At 46.2% G+C, this 25,101-nt stretch overlaps 1 long non-coding RNA gene across 1 annotated transcript; it reads right to left on the reverse strand.

Moving 5' to 3' along the window:
• Nucleotides 1-20,954: 20,954 nt before the first annotated feature.
• On the reverse strand, nt 20,955-24,172 carry LOC142658813 (uncharacterized). The gene is made up of 4 exons (XR_012850188.1): nt 23,501-24,172; nt 23,335-23,408; nt 23,188-23,244; nt 20,955-21,143 (listed from the first exon to the last, which is right to left on the reverse strand). It is a non-coding gene; the product is annotated as an uncharacterized LOC142658813 (long non-coding RNA).
• Between the last annotated feature and the right edge of the window lie 929 nt (nt 24,173-25,101).

Below are 25,101 nucleotides of genomic sequence, written 5' to 3' on the forward strand. Positions count from 1 at the left end.
CAATAAATATCTGATAGGTGGTCACACCACCTATTGGGAGAACCCCTGTTTTGCAAGGTGAGGCAGCAGGTGGCAGCCACAACTAGTAGGAAACTAAACGGAGAGGTGGCCGTATGGCTCTCGCCAAGTCTTGTTGCCTTCACTATGGGGTTTGGGTCGCTCCCGTTTTTCCAACATGTCATATATTTATGGTATATCCCATATATATGCTCTAAATTACTATAGTGGGGAAAAAACATTATGACATGATGTAAAAAGGGTACTAAACCTACAAGAAACCTCAAAAAAGGGAGAAAAGAAGGGGGGTCCCCAACAAATCTCAGAAACAACCTAAAAAGCACATAAGCAAAGGGGACATGATGAGGTGCATCGTCACAACGCAGACACGTGGCGCTTCGGGTGATACGGGACTCGCATAGTGTACACTGAGCGCCGCCTGTACGTGCAATCCACAGGTGTTTTCAATTGTCTTGCCAGCACTACTATTTAAACCCCCGGGATTTAAAATTAAGTTAGCCTCCTGACGAAGCCGGTCTCCGGCGAAACGCGCGTCGAGGCATTTTCTGTGCCACATCTCTCTACATCCCCTGCCTCCACCATGTCTCTAGGTATGTATTTTCATCTATATTCCTGGCAATGCATGTAATAGTTTCTTTGCATATGCACTGTTATTGCTGAAGTGCATTTCTGACACACATATGTCTCACCAGCTAGAATCTATTAGACATACCCAGTATTTCTGCATGTATTTGCCTTTTTGGCTATTGCAATATTTTTATACATTCTTGGTATATATGGTGTGATAGGTATGGGACGTTTGTTTTTAGATGGGTTGTCTCTGTTATAAAATTGCTACTTTATAAATGGACTGCTATGGCCTTACACAAAGTAGTCTGTGTGGGGATTTACAATGGAGGTGCACCATCCATGAAGGTAGAGGAGAACCCAGCATTCTTTCCTGACTGCAGGGGGCAACATATTTGCTGTTATGCCCATCTTTATTATGGGGATTATTGGATAACATTTTCTATTTAGCCTCAGGCATCAATCACCTCTGTATACAGAGCAGCTGTATTGTGTGCTGAGACCTGAATCCCTCAGGTCAGCGGCACTGTCGGGTTCAGTGACAGGACCTACGGTCAGTAAACCCGTCAGTCCCGCTGACCTGAGGGATACAGGTTTCAGCATTAGAATGAGAGCATGTTTTTCACACTAGCGTCATGGCTGTTCATAACCGTTAACGGATCCATCTTCTTATGGTTTTAACGCTCACCCACAGACCCATTTGACCCTATTGGGGTCCGTCAGATTCCGTCTGAGTTTTTGACCCACTAAAGCAAATGAGAGCCTAATGTACCTTTACATGACGTAAATCACATAGATGCTATTCATAGATTCTTATCCAACATGGTTGATCTTCAGTCGTATGGATAATTCCGGCGGCTGTAGAAACATTTCCTATTATTTCGAGGCAATTAAGAGTGAATTCTTTTTTTTCAGGAGGGAGATTTGCGTTTTTATGTGTCACCTTGCATCGTCTGCTGTCAGATATTGAGTTAAATACTCGCTCCCGTCTTCTCTCACAGATGGATAAGCAGTTTTTTTGGTCTTTGAGTTCTTTGTCAAAACACTGGGATAAAAACAGGCCCCGGAGAGGTGTGTGACAGGTCACAATTTGTCTTCTGTGGATTATGTGCAGTGACATAAAAAAAAACGGTATGAAAGAAATGACATTCTGGAGTCTGTCACACAATAGATAACCTTACACCACAAGGAGAGAAGAGGCTGGACGCAGCTGCAGGCTTAAGGGAAGCCGACATGACCGTCCTGGTAGGGAAAGGGTTAATGTTACGAGGTCAGGGAAAGTTGAAGGAGCTGAAGGAGGGACGGGGAGGAGTTAAGGGGGGCGGGGGGGCCGTTACTGCGCTTCCCGCTGTTTCTCGGCATTGAGCCGGAAGCAGCGGGAGGAGTAACACACATTAAGCAAAGCTCCCCGTTGCCCGGTTTTTTAGTAATGGCAGAGGCCTTGATTTTAGAGCGGCTGCGCGCCGCTGCTGTGCACCACGGTCCCGGATGGCTGGAGGAGACCGTGGCTGCATTAACGCGGATCCCGGACGCCGTTTCGCCACGTCGGGCACGGCGTTCGGGGTCTGTTGTAAGGGACAGGCTCCCCTCCCCCGGCCCCCCTACGAGCATGGCTATGGCGGCGGGGGGGGAGTCGGCAACAACCGCTCCTGCGCTGGGCAGGCAGAGAGCGGTGGCAGGGGTGACGGCGATGCAGGCTGTGTCGACCCGTCCCTCTCGGCGGTCCCGACCTCCAGAGCGCCTTAGTCCGGAGGTAGTCCCGCGGACACGGCGTCGCAGAGGGAGCCCGATCCCGGACGCTGCAGGCCAGGCAGCTGGGAGGACCGCCCCTTCCCAGGCCCTGCGTCCTGGCAGGAATCCCAGGCCGCGACGGGGTCCGGCGGTAAGCAGGGAGTCGCAGGCCGGGCTCCCTGTCACCCCTCCCCCATCAGATGGAAGATGTCGAGAGCAAGGTACGGCCGCCCCGCATGGTGATGTTCCGGCCAGGGGGCAGGCTTCGTCAGGATCGTCTAGACGGACGACTAGATCTGCAGCGACGTCGAGGCAACAGGTCCGGTCGGAAGTCTGGGTCCCGGCGGTCGGGCGGCAGGTTGCCGGCCCATCGGTCAGCGCGTCCTCATCCCCTTTCCGAGGATGTCGTTGGGAGGGACAGTCGTCGGCGAGAGAAGAACTGGAGGAAGGTGAACTGGACGTCTATCGTCGAGGTCAGGATGGTCCGGCTGACGGGAACACAGCGCCTGTGCAGCCCGGTGAGTGTATAACTCCATTATTGTCTTATCCAGCGATTTTTATGTCGGGTGTCGGCGGGGGGGCTGCTAGCATAGCATCGGGGGCCGGTAGTGGCGCGGGCGGACGCGACGGAGCGGGTTTGGCAGATTTAGTGGGTTGCTTACGGGAGCTGGTGGGGCGCCTTGATAGGGCCGCGGCGCCGGTTGTAACGGAAGTGTCCCCTGCGGTAGTTTGGGAAGGCCCCAGGGACGTGGGATCGTTGCAGGCGCGTCCTGTGGTGGCGGTTAAAGAGGCGGTCGCGGTGTCGGTGCAGACTGAGGCACAGAAGGACGGCGATCGAGTGCGCATGGACGATCGTGCTCGGGGGGAGGTGTATGTTTGTTTTGAGGGTCCGTTGGGGGCGCATTTAAAGCAGGAGGTGCGTGATCGGATCTGGAAAGATGAATACGTTGAAATTTTTTCTCTCTTGCCGCTGGCTAAATTCAATTTGGATAAGAGCAAGCGGGATGAGAGTAAAAAGGACGAGGAGGAACGGCGGCGGTATAGGCTTATCCCGCAGACGTTCGTTAATTGGTCGCAGGCGTTCGCCATATTGGCTAGTGTGATAGGGGAAAAGGCGCCGGAAAATTGTTCGGCGTTATTTTGTTATTTTGATGCTATTGGGGAGGCTCATAGGGCGTATGGGGGTCAGGCGTGGCTGCGATATGATGAGCAATTCCGTCAGCGGAAGGCGGTTCGGCCGGCGATTCGGTGGGACCAGAAGGATATTGCTCTCTGGTTACGGGTTACGGCTCCGGTTAGGCAGCCCTTTCCCGGGAGCGGTGGCCAGGGAGGCCAGACTAGTCAGAGTGGACCAAGCGGCGGGGGAAAGGCGGGGTTTTGCTGGCAATTCAATGAAGGCCAGTGCAAGTTTGGGGCCACGTGCAAGTTCAAGCACGTGTGCTCCGAGTGTAATGGTGCATCACACGGGGCGGCAAAATGTCTGCGGAAAAAGAGGTCCGGGAACCAGCACGGGGCTGGTCAAGGGGGTGTCGCCGGTGAGGGTGGAAAGGATGGCCCCTTATCTAAATGAGTATCCGGATAGGGCGGCAGCTAAGTTGCTTTATGAAGGGTTTAGTGTTGGTTTTGTTATTCCTCCGCCTCCTTATGAGGTTCCGGTTACGCGGAGAAATTTAAAATCGGCTTACTTGCATGCGGAAGTCGTGTCGGAAAAGTTGTTAAAAGAAGTTTCGTTGGGGCGCATGTCGGGGCCATTTGTGGAGTCGCCGGTAAAAGATTTAGTTGTGTCCCCTTTGGGTATTGTCCCTAAACGCGAGCCCGGAAAGTTTCGTTTGATTCAACATTTATCGTATCCCAAAGGTTCGTCGGTAAATGACGGGATTGATCACGAGTTGTGTTCCGTAGTTTATACCTCATTCGATAAGGCGGTGGGGTTAGTGCGGGCTGCGGGTCCGGGGGCGCTGCTAGCAAAAACCGACATCGAGGCGGCGTTCAGGTTGTTGCCGGTCCATCCAGAAAGCCAACGGCTGTTGGGTTGTTTTTGGAATGGGGCCTTTTACGTGGATCGGTGCCTTCCGATGGGGTGTTCTCTTTCTTGTGCATACTTCGAGGCGTTTAGTAGCTTCGTGGAGTGGGTAACGAGGGGAGTATCCGGGGTCGATTCGTTGATCCATTACTTAGATGATTTTTTGTGCGTTGGCCCGGGGGGTTCGCCGGTTTGCGGTAACTTGCTTCATGCCCTGCAGAAGGTGGCGAGGGATTTTGGGATCCCTTTGGCGCCGGAAAAAACGGAGGGCCCGGTAGCGACGATTTCTTTCTTGGGAATCGAAATTGACTCGGTGGCAATGGAGTGTCGGCTCCCGGCGGATAAGTTGGGTGCTTTGAGGCTGGAGGTGCGACGGGCTTGTAGAAGGAAGAAAATGTCGCTGAGGGAGCTTCAGTCGCTGCTGGGGAAGTTGAATTTCGCCTGCCGGATTATGCCGATGGGGAGGGTGTTTGGTAGAAGGTTGGCGGCGGCAACGGCGGGAGTGCGGGCGCCGCATCATTTTGTGAGGCTCAAGGAGGAGCACCGAGCTGATCTTCAGGTTTGGGATGACTTCTTGGGCCAGTACAATGGTCGCTCGCTATGGATGGCCCCAGCGCAGGATACGAGTGATCTGAATATTTTCACGGATGCGGCTGGGGCGGGTGGCTTTGGAGCTTACGGGGGAGGTCCGTGGTGCGCAGGTCAATGGCCGGCTAGCTGGGTGTCCAGTGGATTGACGCGGAATCTGGCCCTGCTCGAGCTGTTTCCCATCGTGGTGGCGGCTACCATTTGGGGGGACAGGCTCAGGGATAAGAAGGTCCGTTTTTACTGCGACAACATGGGGGTGGTGCTTGCCATTAATAACATCACGGCGTCCTCTCCTCCGGTAGTTCAATTGTTGCGACATTTAGTGTTGGTGTGTTTGTCGCTGAACGCGTGGGTGGTGGCGGTGCATGTCCCGGGTGTACGGAATTGTGTTGCTGATGCTCTTTCTCGCTCGCAGTGGGACCGGTTTCGGGAATTGGCCCCGGGAGCGGAACGTCTCGGTTTGGCGTGTCCGGATCATCTATGGGATCTGGTATCGGTCCCGTAGAGCAGCTGTTACAAAGGTCTTTGGCGCGCACGACGTGGAGGGCTTATGCTGCTTGTTGGAGGCAGTGGGAGGAGTGGGTAAGAGAGTTGGGTGATGTCAATACGGATAGAGACAGGTTGGTGGCACTTTTGTATTGGTTAGGGGATGCCTGGGAGGGGGGGTTTTCAGTAGCGAAGGTGAACCGGTTTATATCCGCGGTGGCGTTTGGGCTTAAGTTGCGGGGCTTGCGGGATGTATCGAAGGAATTTCTGGTATCGCAGGCTTTGAAGGGGTTGCGCAGAGGTAGGGTGGAGGCGGATAGTAGAAGGCCGGTGTCGTTTGCTTTGCTGGGCTTGTTGGGCGGTTCATTGGCATCGGTATGTCGTTCTTCAGATGAAATGGATTTGTTTCGGTTGGCTTTCTCGTTGGCGTTCTTCGGAGCATTTAGAGTAGGTGAGTTGGTGTCGCCAAGTACTAAACAGGCAGGGGGGCTGAGATCTGGGGAGGTGAGCCTTTTTGCAGATCGGTTGGAGGTATGGTTGCGTAGATCAAAAACTGACCAATTAGGGAAGGGAAAACTGATAGTTTTGTTCGCTCTCCCGGGGTCGGTCATGTGCCCAGTAGAGTGCATGCGGGGTTTTACAAAAAACAGGGGGTCTCCAGATTTGCCTTTGTTACGTCATGTGGACGGGTCGTTCTTGTCCAGGTTTCAGTTTGGAGCTGTTTTTAAAAAATGTTTGACGGCGGTTGGGGTTGCAGCAGGCTCATATTCATCTCATTCCTTCCGGATTGGCGCAGCAACGGAAGCAGGGCGCTGGGGGTTGGATGATGAGGGGGTGAGGCGTATTGGTCGTTGGGAGTCTAAAAGGTTTAAGTCCTATGTCCGCCCCCATATGTTGTAATTTTGTTGTTTATGCTTGCAAATGTTATATGGTGGTGCCTAACTGTGTTTTCCGTTTCAGATTCGCCTCCTTGTCTGGTGTGGTTGATGGGTCATTCGTACGTGCACTGGGGGGCTTTGAGGGCGGACGTCCGCCCGGATGGTCGCCAGTTGCGCATTCCGCGACAGGATGCGGTTGTGCATTGGCTGGGGTTTAGAGGTATGTCGTGGAACAGGGTGTTGGCGGAATTCCAGACATATGTGCGGCTTGATAGGGTTCCGGAGGTTTTAGTGTTGCACGTGGGTGGGAATGACTTAGGAGTCCGCCCTTTTCGTGAGTTGGTGCGGGATATCAAACATGATTTGTTGTGTTTGTGGGTATCTTATCCCAAGTTGGTGGTAGTGTGGTCGGACATAGTCCCAAGGAAGCATTGGCGGTTAGCTAGATCGGTGGAGAGAGTCAATAAGGCTCGGATAAAAGTTAACCGGGCGGTGTCCCGTTTTGTGGCAAAGAACGGGGGCATTTGCGTGAGGCATAGGGATTTGGAGTCAGGATTGGGGAATTTCTGGAGGAGTGACGGGGTTCATCTGACCGAGGTTGGCATTGATATTTGGAGCTTGGCTATAGCAGAAGGCATAGAAAGGGCGGTGGTGGTGTGGAGGAACTCACAGGCTTAAGGTGGTCAAGGCCTGTTTCGCGGTGGCGGGGGGAGTCCTTGAGGCCAGTCAGTACAAAATGGTGGGGGGGTCGCATCGGGGGTATGCGTCCCCCAAAAAAGGTACATGGTTGAAGACTTCATCGGGTGTTATCCCTTTGAAGTGGTCTTCTGGTAGAAGGTATGTCACTTGAAGGCTTCATCGGGTGTTATCCCTTTGAAGTGGACTTCTAGTGGTCGGTATATCACTTGAGGGCTTCATCGGGTGTTATCCCCTTGAAGTGGACTTCTAGTGGTTGGAGCCATCTGCAGAGGTGAACGGTGCTTCCGAGCTGGTTTACGGCTGGAGGTAATTAGTGGTTTGCAGATGGCTAATTCGGTGTGTTCTTGAAAGGAACATCTGAAGGGGCTTCAAGGACTTCCTCTGCTCGGGTTAATGTTAACGTTTAATTGTTATTTATGATTCTGACCCATGTTGGGTCATGTGAATTATTAGGAGGAATTCTCTGGTGGATTCCTAACTAGTTATCCGAATGTTTCGGATTTAAATTGTTTTTATAAAACTGTGAAATTAATAAACGGCTGCTGTGGCCATTTCACATCCAACCTCGGTGTCATGTGTCGTTACTAAATGGGGGTGGGGGATAGTATGGTTTAAGGTTAACACACGACTCTACCTAGGCAGGTCAAGAAGAGGCTGGACGCAGCTGCAGGCTTAAGGGAAGCCGACATGACCGTCCTGGTAGGGAAAGGGTTAATGTTACGAGGTCAGGGAAAGTTGAAGGAGCTGAAGGAGGGACGGGGAGGAGTTAAGGGGGGCGGGGGGGCCGTTACTGCGCTTCCCGCTGTTTCTCGGCATTGAGCCGGAAGCAGCGGGAGGAGTAACACACATTAAGCAAAGCTCCCACCCTCCCACCCTTGTTTTGTTACTCCTTAGGTCTTATGTACGTCTGTCTATGAGCGTTTTGTTTTATTTTGTGTGCTTATTTAACATGTTTTTCTTTTTTCCGGAGTAGGTTCTGTTGTCATGGCAGCTGGCGGGGGGAGTCCTTGAGGCCAGTCAGTACAAAATGGTGGGGGGGTCGCATCGGGGGTATGCGTCCCCCAAAAAAGGTACATGGTTGAAGACTTCATCGGGTGTTATCCCTTTGAAGTGGTCTTCTGGTAGAAGGTATGTCACTTGAAGGCTTCATCGGGTGTTATCCCTTTGAAGTGGACTTCTAGTGGTCGGTATATCACTTGAGGGCTTCATCGGGTGTTATCCCCTTGAAGTGGACTTCTAGTGGTTGGAGCCATCTGCAGAGGTGAACGGTGCTTCCGAGCTGGTTTACGGCTGGAGGTAATTAGTGGTTTGCAGATGGCTAATTCGGTGTGTTCTTGAAAGGAACATCTGAAGGGGCTTCAAGGACTTCCTCTGCTCGGGTTAATGTTAACGTTTAATTGTTATTTATGATTCTGACCCATGTTGGGTCATGTGAATTATTAGGAGGAATTCTCTGGTGGATTCCTAACTAGTTATCCGAATGTTTCGGATTTAAATTGTTTTTATAAAACTGTGAAATTAATAAACGGCTGCTGTGGCCATTTCACATCCAACCTCGGTGTCATGTGTCGTTACTAAATGGGGGTGGGGGATAGTATGGTTTAAGGTTAACACACGACTCTACCTAGGCAGGTCATGGCGTCGAACTCATTGTAAACCCTATACGTCAGTGTCACTATATGCATCTGTATAGTTCTGTATATTTATCTCCCCAGCTACGAGCTCTTCATCCGCCTAATAATGTTTAACATATTAAACAGCAGTAAATAGAAAAATCTCCTGATTACAACCTGCGAATTCACTAGGGGGCACTGTTAAATGCCAGCCAAATGCTGCCGGCAGCACTTCATAATCTCCTGCCTGCCAATGGATATATATGACATAAATAGCAAGATTATTTTGTTTATTGCTCTAATTACTAATATGGATGGGGAACAGACCCAGAGCGACCAAAATTAATCTTAATATAATGCAGTCTAAGAGGCTGAATCACTGGATTAAAGGCTCAATACAATATAATGTGACACAGTGAATGTCCGGATTAATACAGGAACGTCGGGTTAATACCGAGATACATTGTGATGTAAGGGAATAGATTATTGCAATAATGTGGTATTGGTGCAGTATACGGAATCAGAGTCACTGGATTATCACTGCAATGTGGCAGAGAGAGTCACTGGATGAAGTACACAGTGCACAATGCAGCATGACAGATACCATCTGTGCTTTATTATCTCCGGCAACGCAGTAAATGTCTTTGTAAAACTCATTTTGATAGACAATCACTATTTTAAAGGCACAATAACACTAAAAATTATGCATTTCTTTGCTAAGCCTGGTACGTGAACAAGTGCACAAGAAGTAAATTTTTCATCAGGCTCTGTGCACATCATAGTTAGCACGTTTAGCATGTAAATCTCCGGACTTAGACGCTACACGTGTCCACAAGGTTCCAATAGCCCGACAGAGGCCAAAATAGTGTCTTTTTGGCCTCTTTCAGGCTGGTATATGTTGGTATACCTTTTTTTAGAGAATGGAATAGCGTAGTAGACTACGCTTTTCTATCCTGCAGAAAAGAGTACCACGCGGTATACATTTCTTTAGCATGGGAGCCTACGGTGACGTATGCCACTGTATGGATACCGTTACATGGATACCATTATCGTCTATGGGCGACCTATGCAGTGGCGGATTAAGTAGACCATGGGCCCTGGGCTGTTACCCAAACTTGGGCCCCCCTTCCTCACCGCCGCCCTGCCGCACCGTAACTATTTTTAACACTACTTTTTTGGGCAAGCATTAACAGTGTTACGATTCCCCTTGTCACAGGGCTGTGTCCCTACATACTGACAGTATCACACTGTGCAGGGACACATCCTCCTGACAAGGGGAATTGTCTATCAGTCCTGGACTGCAGAAAGACTTTTTGTGAAATACAAGGATTTCCTATAATAAACATGTCAGGAGAGGTGACAGATTCTCTATAAATCTAGTGACTCACAGGTGACGACGTAGTTTTTTTCCTCTTCTCCATCCAGTCCAGACTTCATGACGACTTTTCCCGGCCATGACCCATTTCTGCAGAATTTGCCACTCAGATGTCTTTGGCTCCTCACTTTTCCAACATTTCCACACCTATAAACAAAGATAATATTATCATGGTGCCACACACTGTGCCCCTAAATATAATAGCACCAAACACTGCGCCCCTGAATAAAATAGTACAAACACTGTGCCCCTAAATATTATAGCACCATAGAATATATATATTATATTATAGCACCCCTGAATATAATTGTGTCAAACACTGTAGATAGCACCACACACAGCCCCCTGTAAATAGCGCTACACAGTCCTCCCCCTCTGTAAATAGCGTCACATAGCCCTCCCCCTCTTGTATATAGTGCTACACAGCAATCCCCCTTAGATATAGTGATACACAGCGCTCCCTTCTATATAGTGCTCTACAACAATCCCCCCTTGTATATTGTGCTACACAGCGTCTCCCCCCTTGGACCTGCAGCTCTTGTAATTGCTCAGTATAATGTCCCCCGTAGCTGCCCCCACAGTATATTTCCACCCATAGCTGCCCCCACAGTATAATGCCCTTCATAGCTGCCTCTACACAGTATAATGCCCCATAGATGTGACACAGTATAATGCCCCCATAGCTGCGACACAGTATAATGCCCCCATAGCTGCGACACAGTATAATGCCTCCATAGCTATGACACAGTATAATGCTTCCATAGCTGCGACACAGTATAATGCCCCATAGCTGCGACACAGTATAATGCCCCATAGCTGCGACACAGTATAATGCCTCCATAGCTGTGACACAGTAAAATGCCTCCATAGCTGTGACACAGTATAATACCTCCATAGCTGCGACACAGTATAATGTCCCCATAGCTGCGACACAGTATAATGCCCCATAGCTGCGACACAGTATAATGCCTCCATAGCTGCGACACAGTATAATGCCCCATAGCTGCGACACAGTATAATGCCCCATAGCTGCGACACAGTATAATGCCCCATAGCTGCGACACAGTATAATGCCCCATAGCTGCGACACAGTATAATGCCCCATAGCTGACACAGTATAATGCCCCATAGCTGACACAGTATAATGCCCCTATAGCTGCGACACAGTATAATGCCCCATAGCTGCGACACAGTATAATGCCTCCATAGCTGCGACACAGTATAATGCCCCATAGCTGCGACACAGTATAATGCCTCCATAGCTGCGACACAGTATAATGCCCCCATAGCTGCGACACAGTATAATGCCCCTATAGCTGTGACACAGTATAATGCCCCTATAGCTGTGACACAGTATAATGCCCCTATAGCTGCGACACAGTATAATGCCCCATAGCTGACACAGTATAATGCCCCATAGCTGACACAGCATAATGCCCCATAGCTGACACAGTATAATGCCCCATAGAGGTGACACAGTATAATGCCCCATAGCTGACACAGCATAATGCCCCATAGCTGACACAGCATAATGCCCCATAGCTGACACAGTATAATGCCCCATAGCTGACACAGCATAATGCCCCATATGTGCGTACCTAATAAAAAAGAAAACATAATTACTTACCTATCCCGGTTCCCACGACGGTGGGGGATGCGATGCTTCTCCTCCTCTGCACTGTGCTGTGAGTGACTCCGTGCAGACAGGCGCGATGACGTCACTACATCGCGCCTGCCTGCACCGAGCCGCTCACGACAGAGTGAATGCTGGAGCGAGGCTCCAGCATTCAACCCAACTGAATCTGCGTCCTGCGGATGCAGATTCAGTTGGAAGCGGGCAGCGCGGTTCGGGCCGCGATGGGCGGTTCGGGCCGCGATGGGCCCCCTGGCAGCCTCGGGCCCCGGGCGACCGCCCGAAACGCCCATATTATAATCCGCCATTGGACCTATGCGTTAAATGGATGCCTAATACTCGTATCCATCGCCAATAGACTATAATGGTATTTGTTTAAGGAAAATGTCATGGTAAGGGGCATGAGCATTCATAATGTATACCATTAAACTCTGTTAAGGCCTCTGTCACATCCTAAATTTATTGTATACATTGGGAGCTTTTCCCGATATATACGTTAAATGTAGAACAAAAACATGATGTGCACAAAGCCTTAAAGAGGCTCTGTCACCAGATTCTCAAATCCCTATCTCCTAATGCATGTGATCGGCGCTGCAATGTAGATAACAGTAACGTTTTTAGATTTTTTTTTAAAACGTTCATTTTTGGCCAAGTTATGAGCTATTTTATATATATGCAAATGAGGTTTGAAATGGACAACTGGGCGTTTTTTTTTTCGTTATGTCCAACTGGGCGTGTATTGTGTTTTTAACTGGGCGTGTTTACGTGTATGACGCTGACCAATCAGTGACCAGTCAGCATCATACACTCCTCTACATTCATTTACACAGCAGCGATGTGCAGCCGCATACACAGAGATTAACGTTAATCAAGTGTCCTGATAATGAATACACATGAAATCCAGCCTGGACGTCATGTGTACTCAGAATCCTGACACTTCTGAATCTTTTCTTTGAGATTTGTAGCAAGGGAAATGAAATCTCGCGAGATTACGGAGGTAAACGAGATTTCGTTTCACTTGCTGGAAATCTCACAGAAAAGATTCAGAAGTGTCAGGATTCTGAATACACATGACGTCCAGGCTGGATTGTCATGTGTATTCATTATCAGGACACTTGATTAACGTTAATGTCTGTGTATGCGGCTGCACATCACTGCTGTGTAAATGAATCGAGAGGAGTGTATGACGCTGACTGGTCACTGATTGGTCAGCGTCATACACGTAAACACGCCCAGTTAAAAACACAATACACGCCCAGTTGGACATAACGAAAAAAAAAACGCCCAGTTGTCCATTTCAAACCTCATTTGCATATATATAAAATAGCTCATAACTTGGCCAAAAATGAAAATTTTTTTTTTTTAAAAAACGTTACTGTTATCTACATTGCAGCGCCGATCACATGCAATAGGAGATAGGGATTTGAGAATCTGGTGACAGAGCCTCTTTAACTACTTTTTTTGTACAATTATTAAAGACCATTTAAAGGAATTAAGTCTGGTGGTTTAGTACCAACATTTCCTCCTATACCACCAAAACTGGGGCCACTTCTTGCAATTTTTTTAAATTCAGGCAAATCGATCAACTAAAATTCAGGGAATTAGTCAACCTGTCGTAAGTAGCTTTTGAGCCATCTGTGATGTTTATGAGAGTAAACCTGTGGCCTGAGTCTTTTTGTCAGACCAATGGGGGATGACGACTTCTATGAGGTTGTCACTTCCCATCCCACGATCCTAATGGTGTATGATAGAAAAAGCATTACTCAGCAGGGGTGACAATGACCGCAGGAGAAAGCACTTACTAAACTAAAGATAATATAAGTTGTGGAGTCCTCCGTAAAGTATGATGGGAGTGACAGTCAGAATGAGAAATGTAGTATTTAACTAAATCTATTCATTAAAGTGTGACGGAAAGAAGCGCGAGATAAATACTTTTATTCATTAGAGTATATTTGTGCTATGTAGGGATTAATACCTTCAGAACCGCAGTGTGACAGAATGGCTGGAATAATTTCTTGGTACAATTGTGTCAGAATCACTGGGGTAATACCTCAATACAATGAAGTTTGACAGAATTCCTGACGTTCTGCTTTGGTACATTTTGATGTGGTAGAATCATTACAATAATACTCCGGTACAATGCAGCTTGACAAAATGACCCGAGTAAGGCCTCAGGCGGAGAACCGTGAAAAATCTCCGTAATTGTGGACCGTAATATGGTCCACAATTACAGACCAGCCCGGCTCTATTGGCCGCGGACACCTTTCCGTATTGCTACGGATAGATGTCCATGCCATAGAATCGTTCCGGGAATTATGGAGCATGTCCTACTTTTCGTTTTCTACGGGCCGTGCTCCCATACTTTGTATGGGAGAACGGCCCAAAAATGCGGACCACGGCCGTCGGCGGCCGCCAGTGCCCGCAATCGTGATTACGGGCACGGCCGTGTGCATGAGGCCTAACAGTGTGGAGCAGTGACAAAACCACTGGAGTAATTCTTTATTACATTGCTGTGTTACTGAATTCATATCTTATCATTACAATAAGGTGTGACAGAATCCCTGAAGTAATACAATTTGACTCAATATAATTTGACAATTTGATGGAGTAACATCTTGGTACTATGCAGTGTGACATTTTTCCCCGATCCCTGCAGTAAGTGCTGGGGGGGCATAAATTAATGCATAAAGCAATGTAATAATAAAAAAGAAAAAAGAAAAGTACACATAATGTTTATTCATCCCGCCTCCCAAAAAATGGAATAAAATGTAGTCAAAAAGTCATATGTACCCCAACATAATACTAAGGAAAACGACAGCTCATCCTACAAAAAAACAAGGCATCACTCTGCTGCCGCGATGGAAAAAAAAAAAAATGTTATGGGTCTCAGATATTTTGACGCAAGAACAAATTATTTTTATTGTGTAAAGTAGTAAAACATATAAACAATATAAATGTATCACCGTAATCGTATCGCGCCATAGAGTGAAGTTAACATGTCATTCAGACTGCACAGTGAATGCCATAAAACCCAAACCCCAGAAAATAATTGCAGAATTGCTGCCCCCCCCCCCCCGTCAAAAATGTATGAAAGAGTGTAAATACATTTTATGCAGCCCAAAATGGTGCCATTAAAAAAATACAACTCGTTCCTCATTCGGCTTCCATATCTGAAAAGTTAAAATGCTATGGCTCTCGGAATGCAGGGATGCAACAACGTGAAAAATCGCCTCAAGGCTCGAAACAGCTGCGTCCCCAAGGGGAGTGTGTGATACATCAATACTGAAAACCTTAGGGCATATGCACACGATAACTGCTTTTACGTCTGAAATTACAAAGCTGTTTTCAGGAGAAAACAGCTCCTGAATTTCAGACGTAATTGCATGTACTGGCGTTTTGCGAGGCGTCTTTTACGGAACGTAATTTGGAGCTGTTCTTCATTGGAGTCAATGAAAGACGGCTCCAATTACGTCCCAAGAAGTGTCCTGCACTTCTTTTGACGAGGCTGTTATTTTACGCGCCGTCTTTTGACAGCGACGCGTAAAATGACAGGTCGTCGGGCACAGAACATCGTAAAGCCCATTGAAATGAATGGGCAGAGGTTTGCTGACGTATTGGAGCCGGTTTTTCAGACGTAATTCGAGGCATAAAACGCCTCCATTATGTCTGAAAATAGGTCGTGTAAACCCAGCCTTACTGTTCCTTCCACTTTTCTCTCTTCGTCGTATACTTACAACATAAGACTCATATTTATGCATCTCTGCAAACATCTGCACAACCTTTCTGCATCCGAGTAACCAATGACATGTATATTGATAGGCTGCACAGAGCCTGGCATGAGCATTGTGAGAATTGTACCCTCACTCTTCCATCACACCCCCGGCACGGCTCTCTCCCCCTGGTTTCCCTCCATTCCTCTATCAATCTCCCTCTCACACTCTCTCCATCTCTCTCCTAAAGCTTCATTATTATAGAGATCAGCTCCACACAAGACATAAGTCATTCTCGGCTCCCACGGTTTACGTTGTCACACTAGTAAATTAAATTTTTGCACTCTGGCCCGGCATAAACAGAGCAATGAATCTCTATATTATTTACAAGATGCAGCCTCTCATCTTCCATTCTCCAGGGACAATCGCAGGGACACTTCTTCGCTTTCCCTAAATGCAGATATCTTATGTTCTAGATCAAAGCAGCATAAACATGTGTCTCTTTTCCAACATGTCTCCTCTAGCTGATAAAGCTGAAAGATATTTTATTCACAGACAGGGCTGGCTCCAGGATTATGTTGGCCTTTGGGCGACACAGACTTAGTGGGCCCCTTTGCGGGGACCTCACGGCGGCAGTAAAATGGCAGAAAACGTCACTTTGTGCACCCATATAGAAGTTAGGTCCCCAGTTTGTACCCCAATAAGTTTAGTGCCCTCTGTAGATTGTGCCACACAGCCCCCCTCATAAGTAGAGCCACACAGCTCCCCTCGTAGGTACTGTCACACAGCCCCCTCCCAGGTAGTGCCACACAGCTCCCCTCCCAGGTAGTGCCACACAGCCCCCCTCCTAGGAAGTGCAACACAGTCCCCCCATATATGGACAGTGACGTCATGGGTCAACGCTCTGGCCAGGGATTCCACTCCTGGAGGAGCCATGATGGCAGTGGCAGCACCCAGCAGCTGAGTGGGCCCCCCCAAGGGTAGTGGGCCCCGGCACTTTGCCGGGTTTGCTAGGTGCTGACGCCGGCCCTGTTCCACTATCCATCTCTGGATTTAGCTTAAGGCCTGTGCGTAAAGGTGGCCCTGGGTAAAGGGCTCCTGCCAATGGGAAAGTTTATATATAAATAAACAAACTTATGTATATGTAAATTATGTACATTTATATATATATATATATATTCGGTATTCAAAGTACTGTGCGAGTGAGAGGAGGATGCCCAAGGAGGGAAAAAGGAAAGTTTGCAGTGGATGCATGATGTTGTGACAAGTGTGTGCCCCCAGTGTTCCACTTAGAGTCTAACCAGCTAATTTGTGCCTACAGGCTCCTGAGATGTACATAAATCTATTTTCCATTATCAATCATACACGATCAATTATCCATGATCGGTTATACCTCCACCCAGAAATTTACTATCATACCTAAAAAAAAGACTGTGCCGGACCATTTTATACATTTATTACCACCTAATCAATACCATCTGTAGTTCACAATGTGTAAATCCAATGCAAACAAAAGATTATTCATACCACATAAAAAAAATATATAATTTATTTTTGAAGTGACAGCCTCTATTAGTGCTAAGAGGACCCCGTGGGAGAATATTTTTACAGTTGGAGGGTGTACCCTAACAATATCCAGAAATGTCTTAATTTTGTCCATCTTATGAAATGCTCTTCCACATTCTAGTCGCAAGGCTTTTGATTATACTTAAAATTATGTCAGCACTGCGTTAGTGAGCTCTATGCATTGTGTCAACAAACGACTAAGGCGTCGGGCAGGTTTGTACACCTGTTAGGGCACCCGGACCCCAAATTATGCACCAAAGTGAATCTACCAACTTCTTACAAATACCATAAAAATTCCTTCAACAGAAAAAGGGTATGTTCACACAGCTTATTTTCGGCCATTTTTCGGGCCGTAAGCGCCGAAAAATAGCCGAAAAATCGGAAGCAGAACGCCTCCAAACATCTGCCCATTGATTTCAATGGGAAAAACAGGGTCCTGTTCCGAAGGGGCGTTTTTTTACGCGGCCGTTTTGAAAAACAACTCTAGACTCCCGTGAAAACAGCTCCGTATTTTAGGACGTTTTTGAGTTTGCATGTGAACATACCCAAATAGGGTTTCCAAGATCATCTAGTGAATACCAGAGGAAAAACAATTGTGAAACTTGTCGATCAGCGCTCGTTAGCACAATTCATAAGAAACAATTGTCAGTAATGTATAAGGACAATCATTCGTCCCCATGCATTGTATCATGTCGGCATCAGTTCTCCCTGTTTACATAGGGAGATTTTCTGCCAACTCGCGACAATTTTTTTTGTTCACATTAAAGATGCGATAAGCCGATCACCGAGTGATCGTTGCCCTGTTTACACAGGGCAATGATCGGAAATGAGTGTTTGTATAACCGCTCACTCAACCGATCATTGGCTCGTGTAAAAGAGGAGGTGTACGTGTTCTTTGATGGCCCGTTAGGTGCCCATCTTAAGCAGGAAGTACCATAAGTTCCAGTTCTCAGAGGGCTGGGAGTCCACTGATGACATAATCATGCCTGCTCACTACAGATGTAGCAGCCATAGCAGTACCGTTGCCAATAGTGCCTGACGCCGGCCACTATTTATTGGATTTTATTTACAGAAATTATGTAAATCAAATTCAATAGATGGCGGCCGCCATCACTTACCTCTCTTCACTCCTCTCCACCTCTGTGCGCCACCGCAGTAAGTCCTTACGCACCCAGCCCCGAATACAAGGTCCTGATGCTGAACCGTGCGGCGGTGTCTGGAGGTAAAGAGGAAACAGCGAGGAGCTGGAAGTAAAAGATGGGATCTGGGGAGTGAATTAAAGGGGTTAGCCCACTAAAAACCTTTATCACCTACTTGCAGGATAAGCAATAAATATATGATCACTGTGGGGGTCCCACCAAACACGAGAACAAGGGACCCGTGTCCACCGTTTGAATGGAGTGGCGGTCAAGATAGCTCTCTGACTTGCCTATAGTATATAGCATATAATTATATATTAATTTGATTAATGAGGAAAGTCTTTATTTGCATGACAGAATTTTTTCATATCATTGTTGAGGCCGGTCCCACTTCTTTATGCCACCTCTTGCCACAATGTTAGTAAAGCTGCTGAATTTTATCATGGTTCAAAAATATAGTGCACCCCATGTATGTAACTTTATTTGTGCAATTTGTCCCAAACTTATAGCCCATCTTGCTTTGCAAATCTCCCTCATTGTCTTCTGACAGTTCCTGGAAAAAATAGTTGTCAGCTTTCAAATATCAGGAGTGCATATAAGGGGTGGGGGTGGAAAACCCCCTCTGAGCTGTTCAGGAAAAACAAATCCAGTTTAAGAGAACCTTTCGCCTGCCCTATACATGTACAGCTGAGTGCACCGTGTAATAGGCAGTGATTGGCTGCAGCGCCGGTCACATGAGATGAAACGTCATCCCGGGGGGCTGCTCTGGAGGGAAAAACACAGACTTCTGGGTAAGTATGAGATATATTTTCTTCCAGAGTTGCATTTTTTGCGGCGGAATCGCTACAAACCCGCCACAAAAAAACGCAACAATTTCTATTTGTTGCGGGTTCTACCTCCCCATTGAATTCAATGGGGAAAACCCGCAAGAAATAAGCAGCGTTTACACAAATAGAATTGACATGCTGCAGAATAAAATCCGCACCGTAGGTCAATTTCAGAGCAGTTTTTCCGCTCAGAATTTACGCAGCGTGTGGATAAGATTTGTTCTATCTCATCCTCTTTGCTGTTGCTGTATTTGTTGCGGATTTTCCGCAATTAGTTCCGTTGCGGAAAAAACCACAGTATTTACGCAACGTGTGAACTGACCCTTATAGTTCTAAAGAGGCTCTGTCACCACATTATAAGTTCCCTATCTCCGACATAAGGAGATCGGTGCAATAATGTAGATGACAGCAGTGCTTTTTATTTAGAAAAAGGATCTATTTTTACCACGTTATTAGCGATTTTAGTTTTATGCTAATTAGTTTCTTAATGCCCAACTCGGCGTGTTTTTACTTTAGACCAAGTGGGCGTTGTACAGGGGAGTGTATGACGCTGACCAATCAGTGACCAATCAGCGTTCTACACTTCTCCCCATTCATTTAGTCAGCGCATAGGGATCCTGCTAGATCAGTATGTTTTGTCTTATACTGACACATTAACGTTACTGAAGTGTCGGGACGGGATGTCTATTCACAATCCCAACACTTCGTTAACGTTTCTGTGGTATTTACAGCAGAGCAAGCGTAATCTCGCTGTAACCTGTCATTTACAGCGAGATCTCGCGAGATTACGCTTGCTTTGCTGTAAGTACCACAGAAACGTTAACGCTAGGCGGCTAGCAAACTGGACCCCATGTTAAGGCATCAATCGATGCCTCTAGTACATTGAGCATTAACATCATTAAAGAGATCAAAAATCTGCAGGCCCCTGATGAATTGCGGCAAATATTAATATAAGTAATGAAACGCGTAGGGCTGACAATTGGTACCTGAAAGATATAGGAGCTCAAAATAGGGCTACTACGTAGTAGCCATTACTTATCATGCTCTGGTTAACACTGAACTGTTTAACTCATAAATAGTGCAGCAATACTGGGATTGAGGAGCTGCACGAAAATTTCAGCGTACAAGCTGAAGGGCAGTATATAGTGAACAATATCCCTGATTATACTGGCAACACAATCAGAGTATAGGTAGAGGGGACACTTATTCCCTCTTGGATTTATTACCTACACATATTAGAGGTCTAGTTTGGAGATAAAACAAACAATAAAAATAACAAAATTCTCTATAAAAAATATATCAAAATAAAATCCAGACTAAATCTATAAGTAGATATAGAGCCTGTATATATAGAAGGGAAACCTCCAGCTCACCTTCAGCAGAATCCCGCTGCCAGCTGCGCCCGGATCCTCGTGTCGGCACACGATGTGTATAGGTAGGCAATGGTACAAGATAGGTTCCAGCGCAAAATGATTCTTGAGAGGTAGATGAGAGGTAGATGATTAAGGACGCGGAAGACGTCTGAAACGCGTTGGCAGCGTGTATTATTTACATCCACCTTTCTTCGTGGGATATTGTCTCCCTGTTTTACTATTGCTATAATAAAATTGGAATATTTTCCATTTTAATCATCTACCTCTCAAGAATCATTTTGCGCTGGAACCTATCTTGTACCATTGCCTACCTAGATATAGAGCCTGTATCGTTTTGGCATACCAATTTATCGTTACTGAAAGCACCAATGTAAGTGCAAAAGCACTAGAAGATAACATTGTTAAATCTGCATCAATTATACGCAGATACAATTTATGAACTGGATACTGCAGAAGCTGAGGTATGTATTATGATGTTCTGCACAAGCTGAGGTATAAATAATGAAGTTCTGCAGCAGCTGAGGTGTGTATTATGATGTTCTGCAGCAGCTGAGCTATAAATAATTACGTTCTGTGGCAGCTCAGTTGTGTATTATGATGTTCTGCAGCACCAAAGGTACAAATAATGAAGTTCTGCGGCAGCTGTGGTGTGTAGTATGATGTTCTGCCACAGCTGTGGTTTGTAGTATGATATATATATAGTAAACAATAACTCCACAGACCAGATATAAAGATGGTAAATAGTTTTTATATTTAGGAATATTTTGCCATTGAATAGAATATGTGACAACATCCAGGACTGGAGATGTCGCTGTTCTCAGGATCACCGCACATGGTGGGATCAGTGTTCCTATGCAGCAGATGAGGAATCCTCCGATCATGATGGATGTGACCTGGAAGTGACTTTTTACAGATTTCTGAAAAGAGAAAGAGAACATGTTATTATATCACATCTATGGATTCATGATAAATGTGGGCAGCGTTAGGGGTGATGTTTCTCAGTCACGTGATTGCTTATCAGTCAGTGTGACATGTAGCGCATCCTACCATGGAGACAGCCGGACGCTCCATCTGCTGCGCTGTCAGGGATTTGAGCATGCGTAGGGTCAGAGGTTGCAGTGCTTTGGCGCATGAGACGTTAATAATGCCATCGGCGGTTAATGCAAAGAATTCTGTTCCTTTACTAATATGGTTTACTTGTTAGGGCGGCATATCCATTCCCTCTACCCGGTTATGTCACTATTTCTGTGACTCTGCAATTCTAAGGGTTTGTCCACACGTAACGGAATTGCTACAGAGAATTTCTGCAGAAATTCAGTTAAAAGTAGCAGACTTTCCGCTGCGGCAAAAACGCACCATTTCCTGCGGTTTTCACTGTAGAACATGGTTTGTATATTGCTGCGCATTTCTCACTGTTCGGAGATGTTCCTCTGAAAAACTCAGCAAATCTGTCCAATTTCCGCAGCATGAATTGACATGTTGCAGTCCGAAAAATACGCACCGCAGGTCAATTTCTACTGGGAATATTTACACAGCGTGAGGACGACATTTGTTAAATCTCACCCACTTTGCTACTAATGTGTTCTGCAGCATATTTTCTGTCCGCAATTCCAGATGGAAAATACGCAGCAATTCCGCAACATGTGGACAGACCTTATTGTTATGTCAATACAGGGGCATTTCAGTAATTATATATTGGTTTTGGCAGTGTCCCCATAACTTGTACAATCCTCCCCCATTTATTTCTTATATTGCTATGTATATTCTACTCTGTGCTACCTGAGGACGATATGGAACGTTTTCTTTTTGCAGCATAAATACAAGTCTTTTTATTGTCTCAAGGCTTCTTTACTGGGGTGTTTTGTTAATGAGTATTAATTAGTGTGAACTGATGCTTGTTCTGTTCTTCGTCCCACCTGTGGAGAAGCCCCCATTGTATGCTGCCTGCAAACCCACGGAAAGAAACATTTAAATACAAGTCTTTTTAGGGTAAGGCCACACGGTGCGTCGTTGACGCGATTTTGTTGCGTTTGAAAACCGCATGCGGTCAACTGCATGCGTTTTTTGTCTCTGTTAGGCCTGGTTTACAAGAGCGTGTGCGTTTTGCGCATGCAAAAAATGCGGCGTTTTGCGTGCGCAAAAGGCACTTAACAGCTCCGTGTGTCATCACTATATGATGCGCGGCTGCGTGATTTTTGCGCAACCGCCATCATTATGACACTCATTGTGTCATCATTATGACACGTGGTGCTTTTCTGTTTTCATTCATAGTTTGACAGCTGTTGCGCGAATCAAGCACGTCACACGGAAGTGCTTCCGTGTGGCATGCAGGATTTTCACGCACCCATTGACTTCAATGGGTGCCTGATGCGCGAACAACGCACAAATATAGGACATGTCGTGAGTTTTTTGCAACGGACTCGCGTTGCATAAAAATCGCGGACTGTCTGCACTGCCCCATAGACTAACATAGGTCCGTACGACACGCGTGAAAATCCCGCGCGTTGCACGGACCTATATCACGCTCGTGTAAACGAGCCCTAATGCTGCAGTTCTGTTGCGTTTTTAAAGAAAATAATTGATGGACATAGTTCTCACCCGTGTTGAAGTTTGTTAGGCGCTTCCTGTATATAGTTCATTACAAGGCATTGCAACAACATTGGCAGCACAAAAAACACATTGTAATATAATAGCAGCAGTCTGTCCATAACAAACATTTCACCATTGACTTCTATTGAAAAATGACTCGCTGCGGTTAAAAACACAACATAAACGCACTGTGACCGCACCCTTATTGTCTCAAGACTTCTTTACTGGGGTGTTTTGTTAATGAGTATTGATTAGTGTGAACTGATGCTTGTTCTGTTCTTTGTCCCACCGGGGGAGAAACCCCCATTGTATGCTGCCTGCAAACCCACGGAAAGAAACATTTTAGTGAGTAAATTTGAACTATCTACTTACTTGCAGTTCAGGTCGTCCTGATCCCATTCCATTTATTTTTTTCCTTGGAGATTTCTTCTGGAAATAGAAATAATTTATATTTTCTCCTATGTCACATACAATGTACATCTCATAGGACGCAGATAGAAGAGGGAATAGGTGACTTACCGTCTGGTGTTTTTGGGATCTCCCTGTTCATAGCCCTTCATGCTTGATGAGATGAGACCAAATCTGATGGTAAACTAAAGAGAGACCAAATTGTCAGGAAATAAAAAGATTTTCTTTTCCCCAGCTTTAAAAATAATACAATATTAATGTATCTGCGGTCTCTTACCTGGGCTGGAATATAAGCCGGTCTCTTCCCCTGTCAGCGCCATATTATTCACTTCCTTCTTGAAGCTGTTAGTTATTTTTAGTGCTTCATTGGAAGCAGCGGGCACGACACAGGGGGCACTGAGGGTTGGAGCGGAGCCAGGTAGAAATGCAGCCCTGATGGAAGTTATGGGAGCACGGCAGCACTGTGATCTGCTCCCCGATCTCATATTCAGTCATACAGATGATACATGACTGCGCCTCCTCTTCAGATGTTACATTTCTTGTTGGGAGGTTCTGGATTTGCAGCGTTCTCCTGCCGGGCCGTGGCGTTGCCTGTGGCGTTGGCTGTGGCGGTGTTGGCAATAAATTCAGCCCCCGCCGTGTAATCAGCGTGTGATATAAATAATTTGGATTTTGGGGGTGTTCTGGAGAGCTGATTGGAATCTCCCTGGGGCTGCGGTTTGGTGGAATATGACTTGGTCCTGGAACGTCATATTCAGGTCTGGCTGCAGATCCACCTGCTGGACGGCTGCTCTCTCCTGTTCTTCTGGAGGGCTCCGCAGGGACGGGTCTTTGTGGAGAGCGGCTTCGCTCCCTGGTCTCTACTTGTCCCCTGCGCTGTGGAGGATCTCTGGTCCGTCCCCCTGTCCTCGCAGTGACAGCATTTGTGGCTCTTTGGGTAGACCTCAGTCTTTCAATGAGTATGGCCTGACCTATAAAGAAATTACACATTTTTCGTTCAAATAGTTTTTATTAAAGTTTCACATAAACAAAAACATAATGTCAGCAAAATCATCATTATCACAAGACATTGGAATTTTTCAAAAAATATACAAGTATTGTAATGCATACATACTTTAGAATACAAGGAAAGAGAATACTTGTGTGCAAATAACTATATAAGTCCATTATCAAATTAGGCTCTGAAAACAACAGACCGGACACAAGAAACAGGACTATGCAGATTAAATGGCGACAATGCACGCATATAGCAGTAAATATAAAATAAACAAACAAACAACAATAGCAGTAATAATCAGAAAATTATTGAAATCAGGCCCAGCCGGGCTTTGTTTACTGACTCCCTGAACAGAATATGCAATTTGTCCAAGCTATCCAATATTTGCCGAAAGAGAGATTACCAAATGCAATGGCTTTCTCGTAGATATAAGTTGTATTTATTAACGATATAAGTTCGGAAAATGGTGGAATTTCCAACTGTCTCCAGTAACGTGTTACTACAAGTTTAGCCATAACTAGGATCTTACAGAATAATCTTCTATGAACTACAGGTACAATATCTATTTCCAAAATTAGTAGAATTAATTGTGGGCTGCACAGGACTTGCATAGAAAATATGTCAGACATAAGAGTAAGTACCTCAGTCCAATATGTAGTAATAAGGGGACATTCCCATAGAACATGTATGAGAGAACCCCTATGACCGCAGTTTCGCCAGCACAGTGGAGAAGTATTGGGAAACATTATATGTAGACGGTTTGGCTTTTAAAATTTAATAAATTATATCACTGTTTGGCCATAGGGACGGACCCTGCTGCTCTTGCTGTGGGGTTTAGGGAGAGGGGAACCTTAGCATAGATTAGTGTTACTTTGGGATGA

Source organism: Rhinoderma darwinii, chromosome 8, assembly GCF_050947455.1.
Source record: "Rhinoderma darwinii isolate aRhiDar2 chromosome 8, aRhiDar2.hap1, whole genome shotgun sequence".
NCBI classification, from domain to species: Eukaryota; Metazoa; Chordata; class Amphibia; order Anura; family Rhinodermatidae; genus Rhinoderma; species Rhinoderma darwinii.